At 36.6% G+C, this 17,521-nt stretch overlaps 1 non-coding gene across 1 annotated transcript in view; it reads right to left on the bottom strand.

The window, feature by feature from the left end:
- Nucleotides 1-11,213, bottom strand: part of LOC111169716 (uncharacterized) — a 50,205-nt gene extending 38,992 nt beyond the window's left edge. Inside the window, exons 1-2 of the transcript XR_016391358.1 lie at nt 6,873-11,213; nt 5,342-5,499 (exon numbers count right to left, since the gene is read on the bottom strand). This is a non-coding gene — a transcript (uncharacterized LOC111169716). The remainder of the gene's footprint in view (nt 1-5,341; nt 5,500-6,872) is intronic.
- Between the last annotated feature and the right edge of the window lie 6,308 nt (nt 11,214-17,521).

Below are 17,521 nucleotides of genomic sequence, written 5' to 3'. Positions count from 1 at the left end.
AAATGCTTACAGCCTTAAAAGGGGAAATTGATAGTTACACAATAATAATAGAGGACTTTAACACCGCATTCTCACCAATGGAGATATTATTCAAAATGAAAATAAATAAGGAAACACAAGCTTTTAATGGCACATTAAGCAAGATGCACTTAATTCATATTTATAGGACATTCCATCCAAAAACAAGAGAATACACTTTCTTCTCAAGTGCTCAACGAACATTCTCCAGGATGAATCCTATCTTGAGTCACAATTCAAGCCTTGGTAAATTTAAGAAAACTGAAATCGTATCAACTATCTTTTTTGACCACAACTATGATATCTCTAGCTATGAGACTGGATATCAATTACAGGGAAAAAAACTGTAAAAAACACAAACACATGGAGGATAAACAATGTGCTACTAAATAACCAAGAGATCACTGAAGATATCAAAGAGGAGATCGAAAAATATCTAGATACTAATGACAATGAAAACACGATGATCCAAAACCTATGGGATGCAGCAAAAGCTGTTATAAGAGGGAAGTTTATAGCTATACAATCCTACTTCAAGAAACAAGAAAATTCTCAAATAAACAACCTAACATTCCACGTAAAGCAATTAGAGAAAGAAAAACAAAAGAAACCCAAAGTTAGCAGAAAGAAAGAAACCATAAAATAAGGTCAGAATAACTGAAAAAGAAAAGAAGAATATGATAGCAAAGATCAATAAAACTAAAAGCTGGTTCTTTGAGAAGATAAACAAAATTGATAAACCATTAGCTACACTCACCAAGAAAAAGAGTGAGAAGGCTCAAATCAACAGAATTAGAAATGAAAAAAAGTAATAACTGACACTGCAGAATTACAAAGGATCATGAGAAATTACTACAAGCAACTATATGCCAATAAAATGCACAACCTGGAAGAAATGGACATATTCTTAGAAAACACAAACTTCTGATACTGAACCAGGAAGAAACAGAAAATATAAACAGATGAATCAGAAGCACTGAAATTGAAACTGTGATTAAAAATCTTTCAGCAAAAAAAAAGCCCACAACCGGATGGCTTCACAGGCGAATTATATCAAACATTTAGAGAAGAGGTGACACCTATCCTTCTCAAACTCTTCCAAAATATAGCAGAGCGAGGAACACTCCCAAACTCATTCTACGAGGCCAGCATCACCCTGATACCAAAACAAGACAAAGATGTCACAAAGAAAGAAAACTACAGGCAAATATAACTGATGAACATAGATGCAAAAATCCTTAACAAAATACTAGCAAACAGAATCCAACAGCACATTAAAAGGACCATACACCATGATCAAGTGGGGTTTATACAAGGAATACAAGGATTCTTCAGTATATGCAAATAAATCAATGTGATATACCATATTAACAAGCTGAAGGCTAAAAACCATATGACCATTTCAAAAGATGCAGAAAAAGCTTTTGACAAAATTCAACACCGATTTATGATAAAAGGCCTCCAGAAAGTAGACATAAAGGGAAGTTACCTCAACATAATAAAGGCCATATATGACAAACCCACAGACAACACTGTTCTCAATGGTGAAACTGAAACAATTTCCACAAAGATCAGAAACAAGACAAGTTTGCCCACTCTCACCACTATTATTCAATATAGTTTTGGAAGGTTTAGCCACAGCAATTTAGAGAAGGAAAAGAAGTAAAAGGAATTCAAATTGGAAAAGAATTAAAACTGTCACTGTTTGCAGATGACATGATACTATTCATAGAGAATCCTAAAGATGCCACCAGAAAACTACTAGAGCTAATCAATGGATTTGGTAAAGTAGCAGGATACAAAATTAATGCACAGAAATCTCTTGCACCCCTATACACTAATGATGAACAATCTGAAGAGAAACTAAGGAAACACTCCCCTTTACCATTCCACCAAAATAATAAAATACCTAGGAATAAACCTACCTAAGGAGACAAAATACCTGTATGCAGAAAACTATAAGATACTGATAAAAGAACTAAAATATGATACAGATGGAGAGATATACCATGTTCTTGGATTGGAAGAATCAACACTGTGAAAATGACTATACTACCCAAAGCCATCTACAGATTCAATGCAATCCCCATCAAACTACCAATGGCATTTTTCACAGAAGTAGAACAAAAAATTTCACAATTTTTATGGAAACACAAAAGACCCTGAACAGCCAAAGCAATCTTGGGAAGGAAAAACGGAGCTGAAGGAATCAGGCTCCCTGGCTTCAGGCTATACTGCAAAGCTACAGTAATCAAGACAGTATGGTACTGGCAGAGGAACAGAAATAGAGATCAATGGAACAGGATAGAAATCCCAGAGATAAACCCACACACATTTGGTCACCTTATCCTTGATAAAGGAGGCATGAATATACAAAGGAGTACATACAGGATCTTCAATATGTTGTGCTCGGAAAACTGGACAGCTACACATAAAAGAATGAAATTAGATCACTCCATGACACCATACACAAGAATAAACTCAAAATGCATTAAATACCTAAATGTATGTCCAGACACTATAAAACTCTTACAGTAAAACAGGCAGAATACTCTATGACATAAATCACAGCAACATCCTTTTTGATCCACCTCCTAATGAAATGGAATTAAAAACAAAAATAAACAAATGGGACCTAATGAAACGTAAAAGCTTTTACACAGCAAAGTAAACCATAAACAAGATGAAAAGACAACCCTCAGAATGGAAGAAAATATTTGCAAATGGAGCAACTGACAAAGGATTAATCTCCAAAATATATAAGCAGCTCATGCAGCTCAATATCAAACAAACAAACAACCCAATCCAAAAATAGGCAGAAGACCTAAATAGACATTTTCTAAAGAATATATACAGATTGCCAACTAACACTTGAAAGGATGCTCAACATCACTAATTGTTAGAGTAATGCAACTCAAAACTGTAATGAGGTATCCCCTCACACCAGTCAGAATGGCCATCATCAAAAAATCTACAAACAATAAATGCTGGAGAGGGTGTGGAGAAAAGGGAACCCTCTTGCACTGTTGGTGGGAATCCAAATTGATACAGCCACTATGGTGAACAGTATGGAGGTTCCTTAAAAATCTAAAAATAGAACTACCATACGATGCAGCACTACTGAGCATATACCCTGAGAAACCCTTAATTCAAAAAGAGTCATATACCACAATGTTCATTGCAGCTCTATTTACAATAGCCCAGACACAGAAGCAACCTAAGTGTCCATCGACAGAGGAATAGATACAGAAGATGCGGCACATATATACAATGGAATATTACTCAGCCATAAAAAGAAATGAAATTCCGTTTTTTATAGTGAGGTGGATGGACCTAGAGTCTGTCATACAGAGTGAAGTAAGCCAGAAAGAGAGAAACAAATACCGTATGCTAACACATATTTATGGAATCTAAAAAAAAAGAAAAAGGTTCTGAAGAACCTAGGGGCAGGAGAGGAATAAAGACACAGACGTAGAGAATGGACTTGAGGCCACCAGGAGGGTGAATGTTAAGCTGGGTTGAAATGAGAGAGTGGCATGGACTTACATATACTCCCAAATGTAAAACTGATTACATTTGATTACATTGATTACACATAGCATACATGTGCTATGTGGGAAGCAGCCGCATAGCACAGGGAGATCAGCTTGTGCTTTGTGACCACCTAGAGGGGTGGTATAGGGAGAATGGAAGGGAGATGCAAGAGGGAGGAGATATGGGGATATATGTATAAATATAGCTGATTCACTTTGTTATAAAGCAGAAACTAACACACCATTGTAAAGCAATTATACTCCAATAAAGATATTAAAAGAAAACAAAACTGAAATACCAGAAAGTCATTAAATTTACTGTCTTTTTATGATAGTAAAAAGCTGGAAATGAAGAATCAACAATTCAGAAATACCACTTAAATTCCCTATGCAGAAAAGTTATCATAGCAGGCCTGACTGCTGTCCTTGGAAAGGCCAACTTGCAAGGTTGCCCCTTGGCTGATGCCTGTGAGCTTGAATTTTGGAAAGGTTCCCTCCATTCCATAACTGATAAAAGTGACTCACTGTGCCTAAACTGTACAAACAATTTGGCTTATGCTAAATACTTGCTTTCCTTGTGAGCATCTAGAACTTTGGTATACACCAAGCAGAGTGCTTATGTGACCAGCCCCCAGTAAAAATCCTGGCACTGATTCTCCAATGAGCTTCTCTAATAAACAACACTTTTCACATGTTGTCACAAGTTGTTGCTAGAGGAGTTAAAGCATGTCCTATGTGACTCCACTGGGAGAGGACTCTGAAGCTTGTGCCTGGTTTTCTCCAGACTTCACCCCTTTTCCCTTTGCTGATTTTGCTTTCTATCCTTTCACTGTAATAAATCACACTCACAAGTATGACTATATGCCAGGTCCTGAGAGTCCTCCTACTGAATCAATGCGCTTGAGGGATGGTCTTGGGGACCCCCAACACATTCCCAAACTTCTATATTTGGCTCAGAGCTCTTTCTTGAGACCTAGACTCAAATGCTTGATATCAAATACCTGATATGTCTTTAATCACCTTGTATTCAATCTAAAACTGAAGACACTGTCTGTCCTTCTTCTTATGCTCCTTATCTTGCTAACATATCCATAACCACTTGGGTCACCTAAGCCAGAAACCAGGAAACCTGGGATGCATACTAAACTTCTCCCTCTTTCTCCCAACCACATTAATGTGTCACCAGGTTCTTTTAATTCTACCACCTAAATATCTCTTAAAACCATCTCCTCCTCTCCATCCACAGTCATTGCCTTAGTTCAGGTTCTCATCACTTCTCATATCATTCTCCTGCATTCTTAGCTCCAGCAAACCAATTCTCCATACCAAAACCAATGTCATCTTTCTAAAATAAAAATATACTTACAGCCCTTTCCAGCTTAAAATAAATACTTTTGTGGTTGCTCTCTTCAGGATAATGTTCAAATTCTTCAGTCTAGCCACGAAGCCTTTCATGATCTGAGTTCACTTACTGACCTCTTTCCTTCTCTCCCTGCGTAAGTTAGGATAGAATTCCTTCTCCAGGCTATTACCCAATGAATAAGGCTGTTTCTGGCTTCCCAGTCTGATTTCCATATTCTTCATCTATGCTCCCTATGCTTTAGACTATGAGAACTCTGACTCGGTGTTTTGAGTGCACTAGTTATTTAATAAAAGCTTGTTGAATTGCTGAATGTTGAATGAAAAGGAGAGAACATGAGTTGTTTTTTCCCTTTTTTAAAAAATTTGTTTGCTGGTATTCTTCTGTTTTAATTAAATGAACCAAAAGAAAGTAACAATGAAAAAATTACCTCATAGTTTCTGTTGGCGTCTGTTATGGTCCAGTACCTGTTGGGAACTCCCATACGTCCAAAGTCTGATATTGGGTCAATCAGCTTCAATCCATTTTCCCTCATCTCTTTTGAGGATTTTGGATTGTAAGAAAAAGCATACAGATCTTCATGTAATTCTAGAGAAGAAAGATAGGCATGAAAACAAAGTAATAATGAGTGAAACTTAATACCAAATAGTGCAAAAGAGCCTAGATTTTCTTCTCTCTAAGGGAATGTTTGTCAACAGCCCCTGAAAAGGACAATAGTTTGTGTACAAGGTTGCTTTTATTTGTATACAAGGCATAAGAACTGAAATGTTGCTTCAGAGTCTTCTTTTAAAAATATTTAAATTTATATGATACCAATACAAAGCAGGAACATTCTGCCTGGTTTCCTGTGAATTGTTGGATAATGGACTGAACTCAAGCTTCCAGGTTTCACATGCTAAGAAAGTGGTCCTTACCATAAGTTTTTAACAGAACTTCAATGTCCCAATTGCACTGTTTGTTGTAACATACTGCAAAACATTAACAGTGTTCTTGCATTCTACTCTTCAGGTCAATACCTGATTCTGGCTGATAAATGGCCATTTCTTCTCTTCTTCCGGTCAACCCCACTTCCTCCCTTCACAAAGTTCAACACGTAATCAATAACTCATTTGACCAACTTATGTGGCAGTAACTTTTCCAGAGATGGATGGAGTCTTCCAGAGCCTTTTACAAAGTGTTGGGCCAGCTAACAGATAGCCTCTGTCAATAGAGCACCAGCAAATTCTGAGAAATTGTTCTGGGAAAAGGGTAGAAGAAAATGGGGAGGGAAATGTAATTTTAATCCACAGACTAGGACATTAGTCCACAGACTAAAATCAGAGGAGGCTGATGGGTTAGCAACCTGGAGTTGGGGCTGGAAGATGAGAGGGTGAGGCTGGAGGAAGCAGGGATAACTGCATTAAGGACTCTGATAAACTTCCCTAGTTTGCTAGTTGGAACTAAAAGTAGGGGTAGGAACAATAGGCCAAACATAAATCTTGCAGGACAACAGTAAACAAATTTTGCTCCAAAGCAGTCTTACTTCCTGAAGTGTTGAAAAATTTACAAGTTGATACTTAAGAGGAAAGAGGGAAAGTGAAGGAAATAACAGCTGTTAAACATCTACTATATACCAAGTACAGAGTAAAAATGCACACATGCATTTAAACCTCAAAACAACCACCACAGGGACCTTATACTATCATTATTTTTACAGGTAAGGAAGCTGAGTTCAAAGGTTATGTATCTTGTCCAAATATCATGGAACTGTAAGAGGCAAAACCCAGATTCAAACTCTGCTCTATTTAACTCCATAACCAATGATCTTTCCATTATGCCATTCTGGGAGAAAAATTACAATGGTTTTAGATAAAAAATACTATCATAACGACCTAGCTGAGAAAGCTTTAACAGTGAAATGTAAACCTCATGGCACACAACGTCAGATTCTAAAACAAAGTGGGCCACCCGGAAGTTCTTACAGCGGAGGATCAGGGGACAACCCAGGCTAGTGATGGACAACTTCTCCACAGTGGCAATATGATGCAGTGCAATCTACAAAACAGAAAAGAACCAAAATAATTCACAGACATGCACTAGATCTATCACTCTCAGTGTGCCTGACTCTCAGTAACAGTAACAGCATGGCCAGAGATGTGATCACATCTACAGCCTACAACCATCCTTTGTAAGGTACAACTGGGTTTCTTTTAAATGGAAGTAAATAGTGGTAAAGCAATGAAAAGCAAATTACGATATTATAAAACTTACTTCTCCTTAGGGATATAAGGTTAAGAGATTTACGGGGCAATTGTGGTGAACTGGCTCAGAACAAATGGCTTCTAGCATGCTGTGGTGGAGTTTAAAAATCATAGTAGAATGATTGTCAGAGAGGAAAATAGAACTTCCTTTTGTTCTAACAAATTACTAATTAAAATGATTAATAATTGGTATTGTGCTTTACTGCTCATGAGGTAGTCCATAATCATTAACTATTTAATCCCTGTAACAACACTTTTGACGTATAATCATCCCATTTCAGGAATGAAGAAAGCAAAGCTCTGAGAAGTGAACTCTTCATCAGAGGCCACACAGCCAAAAAGTGGCACAAACAGGATTTGAACCATGGCAGTCTAACTTTGTTCAGGATTATTTCTCTAGAAATTCTAAACTCTAGTCCTGGAATTAGGATTTAACTAGAAATATTACAGGGAAAATATCTCTTCCACATTTTAGACTCTAGTGACAGTAAAGCAAAGAATGAAATGGGGGAAATTTTTACCTAAGTGACTAAGGGAATGAGTGGAGACTGTAAGACTAAGGACTAAAGGAACTATACATAAGCACCGTACTGCAGTTAATAAAGTTGTTCCCCATGGGAGTACAGGTTAATAATTCAGATTTTTTAAAAAATGAAGGATTATTAAATTTTTAGTCTCATCATTCCTGCTCATGCTGATGCCAGCAAAAAAGAAATGCATGGAAAGGTAACCGGTACAAGAAACTGTATACAAATAATACAAGTCTCTCTTTATAATTTCAAAAAGCCATGGGATCATGGTTTTACATTTTAGTCTTTGATGTTCTCCTCCTATCTGTGTCTCTGATGTTTCCTACAACTAGAGCCTGAATGTACTCTTTTCATTCTCTGGACTCCCTGTCCTGTGCCTGGAATGGCCTTCCGATCATCATTGTCTTTTCTTTTCTTCCATCTCACACAGTCTATGCCCCAGCTCCCATTTATTTGGAAAAGAAATCTCTTCCTGAAAATCTTTCAATCATATCCATCATCTAAGAATGGGGTAGATGTAGGGACTATTCACATATTCTGAGAAGGAATTTTCCATCTTAATTTCTGTCTTAACTATTCTGTCAAACTCAATTCCTGTTATGGCAGTTTTGAAGGGTCATAAAAACTACTGATAATGTAACAGGAATTAATGTATCAAATTTCAAGAAAATCAAAGCCCTGTTGATCAATATGGGAGACCTGTGTTTGGGTAGTAAAACAGTGATCATCGAGATCAGGTGCCAGGCAAAAACTGGTGAATTGGAAAGAGGCGGAAAGTGAAGCAGACTAAGGATGGAAAGAGCTTCATTAATAGTACTAATTGGGTAAATATGCCTCCCTTGACATATAGAAATAATTAACATAAGTTCTCCCTTCCTGATCTAGTCCATTAGGTTTGAAATAATATCCAGTAGAAACAAATCTGGAGACATGTGCTGTCTGTAAATGCAGGTAGAAAGGGGAAAGTCTCATGGTACAGTACTAAAGAACTGGTTCCCAAACTGTTAGAAATGGAAGAGTCCTTACTAATTATATAATCTAACAACCTCATTTTACATATGAGGAAACTGAAGCCCAGAGAGCAAGAGTAACTTACCCAAGGTCACATAGCCAGTTAGTGCACGACTGAGTCTAGCTAGAATGAACTCTCCTGATCCCTCTTTTCTCATTCCTTTCATCATACCAAAGTGAACAAGATACAATGTCATATGGGGAAAGCTCATGGTGTTTTTAAAAAGGAAGTATTAAAATGCTTCTTTCAAATGTATATTCTGTTTAATTCATTTTATACTTATATAATCGTATCTATCATGTGCCAAACACTGTTTTAAGCATTTACAACGTTAACTTTTTTATTCCATAGCCAGGTATTATTTCCTCTGTTTTATAGATGAGGGAAGTGAGCCTCAGATAAGTTAAATAACTTGCCCAAGGTTACAAAGGTAGTAAATGTTGAAGCTGGGATTTCACCTTAAGCAGACTGGCTCTAGAGTCTGTGATCTTAATCACTATGCTATGCCATATACCAGAAGCATGTTTTACTTGTTACAGAGGACTAAGAATAAGTCTGGCTAATGATTAAGATTAAATGGTCCTACTTTAGGATGAGGTAGGCATAAAGTAACATTAGCGGTGCTAAACTAATTAGACAACATTGTTTAAAGGTATAACAAAACACACACACACACACACACACACACACACACACACACACACACACACCACCCTGTCTTAGGTCAGAGTGTTGGTCTAAATTATTGATACCCAAAATGTAGTCCATGTGCCACCAGCATCACCTGAGAGCACTTTAGAAATTTAAAATCTGAGGCCTGAGATTCTGCATTTTTAACAAGCTCCCAGGCGATACACATGTTCTTGGTTTTTGGACCACATTTTATGGGTAGCAAGGCTTTAAATTACTTCGGGATGCTTACCAAGTAAGCTCAGAAAATGAGCAGATACTACTTTACCTAAAAATATTGAGGAAAAGTCCCATGTAGCTTAAGATGACTATAGTCAACAACTTGAGGGACGAGAAATCATATGATTCAATCTCTGAAAAGACCCCCCCCAGAATAGATTCTTTAAAGAAAAGGTTTTACAGCAATTTAACTGTTAACTGAAATTTAACCATTTTAGAAAGCATGTATACATAACTCTTCCAGACCCTTTGATATTTCGTCTCATGAACATACCCATGTCTCTTTTCGGGCTGCACCAGAAGCCTCCACATAGATCAGGTGGGTTGCAGTAAGATATAGACTCCCATTAGCTGGTTTCTTACCTACATAATGATCCAGTAATTTCACATTTTCTACCTGTTATATGAGGGGGGAGAAAAACACTGATTAAGTTATCAACTCACCACCTGTGATTAAAGTGGTGTAATTCAAAGCAAGATAAATGCTGTTAATTTGCTATAAAACTTCTTTGAGGCTTTCTAGGTCCTGTCAAAGTGGCAAACTGGTATGATCTGTGTTTCCTTTTCCTAAATCAGCCCTGAAGAAACTATAAAAGTGAGAGGGAAACGTGGATTCTAAGAAGGATTAAAATTCTAGATGATGTTACTATGATGGGGTAGAAGTGTGTGGAAGATAAATAGGACATAAGAGCCTGCTGAGGTACTAATCCTGTTAGAGGGAAGTGGCAGTTACTGTATGTGGAAAAATCAATAGGTGTAAATAACGTGAGATTAGATCTTAAGTTAAAGGGCAAGAAAGTAGAGTATATAATTTTCTAAAAAGCAGGAGAAAACTTGATCTATCCAGTGGAAAGTAGGAATGAAAAAAAAGAAGCAAGCAAACAAACAAACAAAAAACCAAAAAGAGTACCATAAATGGAAAGCATAAAATTAAATGCCAGAAATAAGTCCCAATATAAGAGAAATAAAAAATGTACACAAATTAAACTTACCAGTTAAAAGACAGACTTACAGACTGAATTAAAACAAATACTCAACAATATTCAGTCTAGAAGATTATACCTAAAATAAAGAGATGTAAATAAGTTGAAAATAAAAAGATAGAAAAGATATACTAGACAAATGTGAACAAAGCTTGAGTAGATTTAATATCTGACAAAATAGAATCAAGAGACAAAGAACAACAGGACAAGAAAATATATTTATCATAAATATATATGCATCTTATAAGAAGTTTCAAAATACATCTGGCTTGATGTACTTGCTTGTAGCAGAGCTGCAGAGAGAAAAGAAACACTTGGATACTTTAACACTTTAGTAGGAATTGATAGATCAAGCATACAAAAATAAAAAACAAAAATGAATAGAGATACAGTATACTTGCACAGTACAACTACAAAGTTCAAGCTATTAGATATACAGAGAACACTATATCCAACAAATGAAGAACATAAAGTCATTCAAGACAACTAATAGAACATTTCTAAAAAGACATCATGATAATGGCTGTAAAGGAAGCCTCAATAAATTCTAAAGGTTCAATATCATACAGTCTACATTCTCCAACCATGACACAACGACATTAGAAATTAATAACAAAAAAATAGGCAAAGTTAGCATATGTTTGGAAACAAAATAGCATATTATTAAATTAACCTTGGGTTAAAAGGAAATCATAAATAAAATTAATAAATATTTAGAAGTGAATAATAATAAAAACACAACAAATGAAAATTTGTGGGGCAGAGCTAAAGCAGAACTAAGAAGAAATTTATACCTTTAAGTACACTTATCATTAAAGAAGAAACATTGATAAACTAGTTAAGCATTCAATGCAATGAAGAAAGCAAAAGAACAGAGAAACAAGGAATACAACGGACAGAAATTAAAAAGCAGAGAATTGCCCCCCCCCACATACACACACACACCAAAAAAAAAAAACAACAGAAAAGACGAACAAAACTAGAATTTACTTATTTAAAAAGGTTAATAGATCTTCTTAAATTAATTTTTATTGGAATATGGTTGCTTTACAATGTTGTGTTAGCCTCCACTGCACAACAAAATGAATCAGCCGTATACATACAGATATCCCATCCCTTTTGGACTTCCCTCCCATTTAGGTAGAGTTCCCTGTGCTATAGATTATGTTCCCAAGAGTTGTCTATTTTATACATAGTATCAATAATGTATATGTGTCACTCCCAGTCTCCCAATTCCTCCCACTGCACACCTTTCCCCATTGGGATCCATACATTTGTTCTCTACGTCTGTGTCTCTATTTCTGCTTTGCAAATAAGATCATCTATACCATTTTCCTAGATTCCACATATATGTATTATTATATGATATTTGCTTTTCTCTTTCTGACTTAACTCACTCTGTATTACACTCTCTAGGTCCATCCATGTCTCTACAAATGACCCAATTTCATTCCTAAATGTTAATACATCTTTGACAAGACTGATCAGGGAAAAAAGGGAAAAGAGGCAAATACACAAGCTACAGAATGAAAAAGGGAAGACAATGTAACAAATTTCTTTAAATGAGAGTATTATGAACAATATGCTAATAAATTGAAAAACATATGTGAAGTGAAAAAATTCCAAGGAAAATACCTCAGTATGACTTATTAGTGAATTCTACCAAATTTCCAAGAAACAAACTACCTTATCCAATTGATTCCAGTTATTAGAAAAAGAATGATAGTCTATTTTATGTACGAGGCTAGCATAATCTTGATTCTAAAACCAAACAGACAGCTATAACAAATGAAAATTTATACCCATTTCACTTAAGAAATGTAGATGCAAAAAAATCCAAATAAAAATTTAGTGAATCAACAGTATATTTTTAAAAATACATTTGATCAAGTAAATTTAACTCAAGAAAGCAAAGATAGTTCAACATTGGAAAACTTCAATGGAAAACATCACATTAACAGATTAAAAGAGAAAAATCAAATGCTTTATCTCAATTAATAGAGAAAAATACTTTTGAGTTCACTTCTATTTATGATAGCTCTTAGTGAATTAGGAACTGAAGTAAACATCCTTAACTTGGTAAAGATTATATATCAAGAGCCTACAAAGAATGTCATGTGTAATGGAGAAACTAAATGCATTAATTTAAAATCACAAAAATGACAAACTGGACCCATCTATCACTGCTACTCTTTTAGATATCCTAACCAATACAATAAGAAAAAAGAGGGGAGAAATTAAGACATGAAAGGATTGGAACTGAAGTGCTATATCTGGCACAATTTACTGGGAAGATAATTTTCCCAATAAAAAGATAACAGAAGATCTTCTACCAAGAAAAAAACAAAAGAATCAACAAACTATTAGAACTTAAATCAGAGGAATTCAGCAAGGTTGCAAGATAAAATATCAACCTACAAAAATCAAGTGTTTCTCTAAACCAGCAATAACCATTAAGAAAATACCATTCACAGTGGCAACAAACACCATGATGAATCCAGGATTTAGCTTAACCAAGCATATATGAGACTTTTACAGAGAAAACTGTAAAAGTCTAATAAGAAAACTAAAGACAACTTAAAGAAATGAAGAGACATTCATGCTCTTGGATGGGACAACTTAATTTTGTGAAGTTGGCAATTATCCCACAAATTAATCTATAAATTTAATGCAACTACAATTAAATTTCAAAGTGGATTTTCCACAAATGAATTCTAAATTTAAGTAGAAGACTATATCCATAAGTACCTAAATAAATCTTAAAAGAGAACAGTGAAGAAGGGAAGACTTGCTCTGCTAGATATTAAGATATACCCAAAGCCACGGGGTAAAAAAAAAAAAAAAAAAAAAGCTTGAAGTCCTAGTGCAACAACAGACAAATAGACCACTGATAAAGGACCATAGCTCAAAGGCAGACTCGTGTATGAATGGGTGCTTCATATAGGATAAATGTGGTACTACAAATTATGAAAAAAAGGTAAGAGTACTTATTAAATGTGTTGGGGAAACTGTATGAATACATGGAGGAAAATAAAACTACATCCCTGAAACACCATATACAAAAGTGGAATCTAGATATATCTATATGTAAGAAGTAAAACTATAAAATTACTAGAAAAAATGCAAAACACCCTAGGTCTAGAGACAGGAAAATACTTCAAAACTTAATAACAGGGCTTCCCTGGTGGTGCAGTGGTTGAGAGTCCGCCTGCCAATGCAGGGGACATGGGTTCATGCCCCGGTCCAGGAAGATCCCACATGCCATGGAGTGGCTAGGCCTGCGAGCCATAGCTGCTGAGCCTGCACGTCCAGAGCCTGTGCTCCACAACGGGAGAGGCCACAACAGTGAGAGGCCCGCATACTGCAAAAAAAAAAACAAAAAAAAAAAACTTAATAATGGAATAGAAGAAAATATATAAAATGTCTGAAATTAACAAGAGATTATTAGGGAGGAACCAAGATGGTGGAGTAGTAGGACGTGCTCGTACTCCCTCTTGTGAGAACACCAGAATCACAACTAGCTGCTGGACAATCATCGACAAGAAGACACTGGAACTAACCAAAAAAGATAGCCCACATCCAAAGACAAAGGAGAAGCCACAATGAGACGGTAGGAGGAGCACAATCACAGTAAAATCAAATCCCATAACTGGTGGGTGGGTGACTCACAGACTGGAGAACACTTATACCACAGAATTCCACCCACTGGAGTGAAGGTTCTGAGCCCCACGTCAGGCTTCCCAACCTGGAGGTCCGGCAACAGAGGAGGAATTCCTAGAGAATCAGACTTTGAAGTCCAGTGGGATTTGAGTTCAGGACTTGGACAGGACTGGGGGAAACAGAGACTCCACCCTTGGAGGACACACAAAAATTAGTGTGTACATTGGGACCCAGGGGAAGGAGCAGTGACCCCAGGGGAGACTGAAACAGACCTACGTGCTAGTGTTGGAGGGTCTCCTGCAGAGGCAGGACATGGCTGTGTATCACCATGGGGACAAGGACACTGGCAGCAGAAGTTCTGGGAAGTACTCCTTGGTGTGAGCCTTCCCAGAGTCCGCCATTAGCCCCACCAAAGAGCCAGGGTAGGTTCCAGTGTTGGATTGCCTCAGGCCAAAGGACCAAGAGGGAATGAACCCAGTCTTACGCATTAGCAGTCAACCGGATTAAAGTTTTACTGAGCTCTGCCCACCAGAGCAACAGTCAGCTCTACACACCACCAGTAACTCCCATCTGGAAACTTGCACAAGCTTCTTAGATAGCCTCATCCACCAGAGGGAAGACAGCAGGTGAAAGAAGAACTACAATTCTGCAGCCTGTGGAACAAAAACCACACTCATAGAAAGATAGAAAACATGAAAAGACAGATAGCTATGTACCAGATGAAGGAACAAGATAAAACCCCAGAAAAACAACTAAATGAAGTGAAGATAGGAAACCTTCCAGAAAAAGAATTCAGAATAATGATGGTGAAGATGATCAGATGCAAGAAATGTTTAACAAAGACCTAGAAGAATTAAAGAACAAACAAACAGAGATGAACAATACAATAACTAAAATGAAAGCTACACTAGAAGGAATCAATAGCAGAAAAACTGAGGCAGAAAAATGGATAAGTGACCTGGAAGACAGAATGGTGGAATTCACTGCTGTGGAACAGAATAAAGAAAAAAGAACGTAAAGAAATGAAGACAGCCTAAGAGACCTCTGGGACAACATTAAATGCAACAACATTCACATTATAGGGGTGCCAGAAGGAGAAGAGAGAAAGGACCGGAGAAAATATTTGGAAGAGATTATAGTCAAAAAGTTCCCTAACTTGGGAAAGGAAATAGCCACCCAAGTCCAGGAAGTGCAGAGAGTCCCATACAGGACAAACCCAAGGAGAAACACAAGGAGACACATACTAATCAAATTGGCAAAAATTAAAGACAAAGAATAATTATTGAAAGCAGCAAAGGAAAAACAACAAATAACATATAAGGGAACTCCCATAAGGTTAACAGCTGATGTCTCAGCAGAAACTCTACAAGTCAGAAGGGAGTGGCATGATGTACTTAAAGTGATGAAAGGGAAGAACCTACAACCAAGATTACTCAACCCAGCAAGGATCTCATTCAGATTTGATGGAGAAATCAAAAGCTTTATTACAGACAGAAAAAAGTTAAGAGAATTCAGCACCAGCAAACCAGCTCTGCAACAAATGCTTACAGGAACGTCTCTAAGTGGGAAACACAAGAGAAGAAAAGGACCTACAAAAACAAACACAAAACAAATAAGAAAATGGTCATAGGAACATACATATTGATAATTACCTTAAATATGAATGAATTAAATGCTCCAACCAAAAGACACAGGCTTGTTGAATGGATACAAAAACAAGACCCATCAATATGCTGTCTAAAATAGACCCACTTCATATCTAGGGACACATACAGACTGAAAGTGAGGGAGTGGAAAAAGATATTCCATGAAAACTGAAACCAAAAGAAAGCTGGAGTAGCAATACGCATATCAGATAAAATAGACTTTAAAATAAAGAATGTTACAAGAGACAAGGAAGGACACTACATAATGATCAAGGGATCAATCCAAGAAGAAGATATAACAATTATAAATGTATATGTACACAACATAGGGGCACATCAATACATAAGGCAACTCCTAAAAGCTATAAAAGAGGAAATCGACAATAACACATAAATAGTGGGGGACTATAAAACCTCACTTACACCACTAGACAGATCATCGAAAATGAAAATAAATAAGGGAAAAGAAGCTTTAAATGACACAATAGACCAGATACATTTAACTGAGATTTATAGGACATTACATGCAAAAACAGCAGATTACATTTTCTTCTCAAATGCACAAAGAACTTTCTCCAGGATAGATCATGTCATGGGAAATAAATCAAGCCACAGTAAATTTCAGAGTATTGAAATCATATCAAGTATCTTTTCTTTTTTTTTTTTTCAGTTTAAGGAGAACACTATTTTTTTAACATTTTTATTGGGGTATAATTGCTTTACAATGGTGTGTTAGTTTCTGCTTTATAACAAAGTGAATCAGTTATACACATACATATGTTCCCATATCTCTTCCCTCTTGCGTCCCTACCTCCCACCCTCCCTATCCCACTAACCCAGGCGGTCACAAAGCACCAAGCTGATCTCTCTGAGCTATGCAGCTGATTCCCACTAGCTATCTACCTTACGTTTGGTAGTGTATATATGTCCATGCCTCTCTCGTGCATTGTCACAGCTCACCTTTCCCCCTCCCCATATCCTCAAGTCCGTTCTCTAGTAGGTCTGTGTCTTTATTCCTGTCTTACCCCTAGGTTCTTCATGACATTTGTTTATCTGAAATTCCATATATATGTGTTAGCATACGGTATTTGTCTTTCTCTTTCTGACTTACTTCACTCTGTATGACAGATTCTAGGTCTATCCACCTCATTAGAAATAGTTCAATTTCGTTTCTTTTTATAGCTGAGCATTATTCTATTATATATGTGCCACATCTTCTTTATCCATTCATATGTTGATGGACATTTAGGTTGCTTCCATGTCCTGGCTATTGTAAATAGAGCTGCAATGAACATTGTGGTACATGACTCTTTCTGAATTACGGTTTTCTCAGGGTATATGCCCAGTAGTGGGATTGCTGGGTCATATGGTAGTTCTATTTGTAGTTTTTTAAGGAACCTCCATACTGTTCTCCATAGCGGCTCTACCAATTCACATTCCCACCAGCAGTGCAAGAGTGTTCCCTTTTCTCCACACCCTATCCAGCATTTATTGTTTCTAGATTTTTTGATGATGGCCATTCTGACTGGTGTGAGATGATATCTCATTGTAGTTTTGAGTTGCATTTCTCTAATGATTAATGATGTTGAGCATTCTTTCTTGTGTTTGTTGGCAAGCTGTATATCTTCTT

The sequence above is a fragment of the Delphinapterus leucas genome, chromosome X (assembly GCF_059928025.1).
Source record: "Delphinapterus leucas isolate spDelLeu-1000000601 "Yukka" chromosome X, BTC_Dleu_Yukka2, whole genome shotgun sequence".
Classification (NCBI taxonomy): Eukaryota; Metazoa; Chordata; class Mammalia; order Artiodactyla; family Monodontidae; genus Delphinapterus; species Delphinapterus leucas.
This window is presented reverse-complemented; position numbering and strand designations above follow the sequence as displayed.